Source organism: Echinops telfairi, unplaced genomic scaffold (genome assembly GCF_000313985.2).
Source record: "Echinops telfairi isolate 266 unplaced genomic scaffold, ASM31398v2 ScPeMD7_19;HRSCAF=73, whole genome shotgun sequence".
NCBI lineage: Eukaryota > Metazoa > Chordata > Mammalia > Afrosoricida > Tenrecidae > Echinops > Echinops telfairi.
In genome coordinates, this window is record NW_022103916.1 from 2,067,759 (window position 1) to 2,072,058 (window position 4,300).

Here is a 4,300-nt window from a genome sequence, read left to right on the forward strand (position 1 = left end):
TGGGGCCTTAGCAACTGGTAGTTGCACATCTCTAAAAGGTCTGTTCTTTATCTTTCTAGAAGTTTGTCCTGGGGTTTTAGGGACCTGAATTAACACTGTCTTCATTATAAACCAAAAAATAAACAAAACAAAACAAAAACTCACTGCCATCCTGTTGATTGAGACTCAAAGGACTCTATGGGACAGGAGAACTGTGCCTGAATGTTTCCTTAAGAGTAAATCCAGGGAGCATACAGCTTAACCTTTCTCCCCAGTAGACTTGTGCGTATTGTGAAGTGTAGCTCTGGGTTGGAGGGCAGGGGGACTAGCAAGCTCCAGACCCCTGTGATTTGTAAGGGCACAGAAATAAGCCAAGCACATAGTAGCAAAGATTTAAGCCACAGGTTTATTAAAGCATAGGATGACTTCGAAAGAAATGAAGTGGGTCAGACAGGAAGTCTTGTAGGGGGAATGCTTCTAGTTTTTAAGAGGTACTTTGAAAGGAGTGGGTGGGGGTTGCAGCTCTGCAGCTGGTCAAGCAACATTGTAATTAGTTACCCAGCTTGTCCTTGGGGCTCATGAATCTTTTCTTTCAAATTTATCTGTGTGGGCTCTGGGTCAGCATGTTTCAGAATTATCTCTGTATATAGTCCTGTGTCAGGATATTTATTAGTGTCTGGCTTCAAGGTTAAGGTGTTTACCAATGCTATTCTCACGGGGTTCTTAATTTATAGGTTATTTTCACAGATTCTTGGCTCATTCCCTTAGCAGGCAAGGCAGAAGCCGGTGCTCTGTTCCTAACAGGTATGAACCCCAAACTTTGCGATTAGTAGTCCAATGCTTATCCCACAGAGCCACGAGGATGCCTCATTTTCTTTGTAGAGGTCGCTAAACTGCATTGAAGGAAAATTGGAAGGCAGATAAAGCAGAATTTTAAAAAGCCACGTCTCACCATCCAGGGACTACCATTAATTATATTTTGTGTTAAAATTTTACTCATAAAGTTGCATTTTAATGTGAAGTTAACATCTTGCTTTTTAACTCAGATTTTAACATTGCTTACCTTTGCATTATAAATCCTTTGATACTTTAAAAAGTTTATTGCTTTCTTTTCTTAAAACAACCAAAAAACCCAAACTCTGTGCCATTGGAATAAATTTATACTCATAGCGACCCTATAGGACAGAGTAGTACTACCCTTGTGGGTTTCAGAGGATAAATCTTTCTGAGAGTAGAAAGCCTCATCTTTCTCATGCCAACGTGTAATCCATTACCGTACCAGGGCTCCCCCTAAAACAATATATAATGTAAGAAAACCAACCAGTAGTTTTGAACTGCTGACCTTGCGGTTACCAGCCCAACACAACACCAAGAAGGCTCTGTATAATGTAGAAAAGTGAAAACATTCATTAATAATTGAGATGAATAGCAGAAAGAGCAGGTGACTTCCTTTCCCCAAAGTAAACATCATATTGTTGTAACCTTAGAAAGGAGAGGAGCTAAATTTGTTTTCTCTTGTTTTGGTCACCATTGTATTTTCAGCACACTGAACAAAACAGCATCTATCAGTGAGCTCTCAATATATACTTGGTTTATTCCAGATTCTGTTTTTGTAACTATAATATATATTTTCACAATACTGTGATCCTACTACATAACTTTCCTACATTGCGCTCCACCCCACCCCCCAAGGTACTGTGTAATTTATTCTGGCCACCATCACAAGATATAGATAATATTACTGTCCTCCCTTAACACCTGTGGAAATGGTGACCCACTAAGGGAGAATAAATTGCCAGTGGTCTCTGGAATCTTCTGAAAGGATACAATGTTCAGGTACGTCCTTGGTCTTTCAAATTCTGGACTACATGCTGATTTGCAGGAAAATAAGGTGTTGTTAACACCTTATTGCTTTATTGTGAGCAATAACTATGTGCTTAAATTAAAAAAAATATTTTGTTGACTGTTTTATACTCTTTCCCAGTGGTTCTTATATTAATCCTAGAATATTGGGCAGGAAATTTTCCTGCAAATCAGCATGTAGTCCAGAATTTGAAAGACCAAGGACGTACCTGAACATTGTATCCTTTCAGAAGATTCCAGAGACCACTGGCAATTTATTCTCCCTTAGTGGGTCACCATTTCCACAGGTGTTAAGGGAGGACAGTAATATTATCTATATCTTGTGATGGTGGCCAGAATAAATTACACAGTACCTTGGGGCCTGGCAGTCATTAACTATTATATCATTGTTGTTATTGACACATAAAAAGAAAACAAATCCAGGCTTTGTTTAGGAGAAACTTTGTTCAAAAAGAAAACAATGGGGGTTGGGGAGAGAAGGGCACTTTTGTAGTGGAGGACCACTACAATAGGGAGAACACTCCTACCATAAAATCGTACTGCATACCAAACCAAATCCAGAGTTTTGACGTGGATTCTGACTCATAGCAAACCTATAGGACAGAGTAGAACAGTTCCACAGGGTTTTTGAGGCTGGAAATCCTTAGGTGAGTTGATTGCCTCATCTTTCTTCTATGGAGCAGCTGGTGGTCTCAAAGCACCAACCATTTGGTTAGCAACCCACAGATTGCAGTGAATTGTTTAATATGGCTCTTCTAGTCATTATCTTTGTAACTCTTACCAAATTACTTTCCTGAAGGGTCTGGGTAAGAGAACGTGGGGGAAGATATTAATAGGAATTCAGTTCTTAGTATGAGTGTTAAAAATAAATTAAGACTATAAAAGCTTGGCACTCTAACATAGAGTCTTCTGTCATCACAGTTACATGAAGTATTTATGTTCTTGAGATTCAGGTGGGATATACTCAAGATCATATATTGGTCCCAGTGCACTTGTTTCAATTTTCTTCAGTCATTCTGAACTTGCATATGAACAATTGATGGACTGTTCCGTAGTCAGCCCCAGGCCTGGTTTTAGCTGCAGATATTGAGCTTCTCTGTCATCTCTTCACACCGATGTAGTTGATTTGAATTCTGTGTATTCAACTGGGAGAAGTCCATGTGTATAGTCAATGTTTGTGTTGTTGAAAAAAGGTATTTGCTAGGAAAAAGGTATTTGCAAGTCATTGCTCTTGCAAATTTCCATCATGCAATCTCCAGCTTCATTTCTTTCACCAAGACCATATTTCCAACAAGTGTTCCTTTCTCTCTGTTTCCAACTTTTGCATTCCAATTGCCAATAATTACCACCGCACCCTGATTGCGTGTTTGATCTATTTCAGACTGAAGATGTTGGTATAGTTCTTCAATTTCTTCATCACTAATTTTCGTGGCTAGTGCATAAGTTTGAATACGTTGTGTTGATTGGATTTCCTTCAATGAAAATAGATATAAACCAACAACAGACAGCTTAGTACTTCAAGATAGACCTTGAAATGTCCAATTTGAAGAGGAATGCAACACCATTCTTGATTGTGTTATTCGCACCATAGTAAACGCTATAATTTTCTGATTGAAAATAGCCGATAGCACTCCATTTGAGCTCACTAATGCCTAGAATATCACTCATTATGCATTCCATTTAATTTTTGATGACTTCAACTTTTTCTAGATTCAGACTTCGTACATTCCAAGCTCCAATTATTAATTGATGTTTGCAGCTGTTTCTTCTCATTTTGATTTATGCGCCATCAGCAAATTATACTTCCTGAAAACTTTACTCTTACATGCTTTACTTGATTTACATCTCCATGATCTATTCTACTTTGAAAAGGCAGCCCCTCTTTAGGCATATTTCAAATGCCTTCCAACTCAAGGGGCCCATCCTCTGGCACCATCTTTAAATGTTCTCCTCCCGTCATTAACCCTTCAGTATCTGACAGTGTTCAGTTCTATGCATAAGGTTTTTGGTGGCTACTTCCAAAGTTGAAAGCTGATTCTATTCTTAGTCTGGAAGTGCCACTGAAACCTGTTCACTTTAAGTAACCCTGTTGGCATTTCAAACAGCAGTGACATATTGTCCAGCATCACAGAAACATATAAATCATCACAGTACGGAAAACTGTCAGACAAGTGGTGAGTGGTGAGGTTTGTGCAGAATTATGCGGTGTTTTGTTTTGTGGTTCTGTGGTCATTATGAGTTGGAACGTTCTAAAGAGCACCTAACAACCATAACAGATAACGGTGACTCTGGCTACTCTCTCCATCTTCTTTTTTAAAAATCATTTTACTGGGGGCTCATACAACTCTTATCACAATCCATACATACATCAATTGTGTCAAGCACATTTGTACACTCCTTGCCCTCATCATTCTCAAAACATTTGCTCTCCACTTAAGCCCCTGGCATCAGCTCCTCA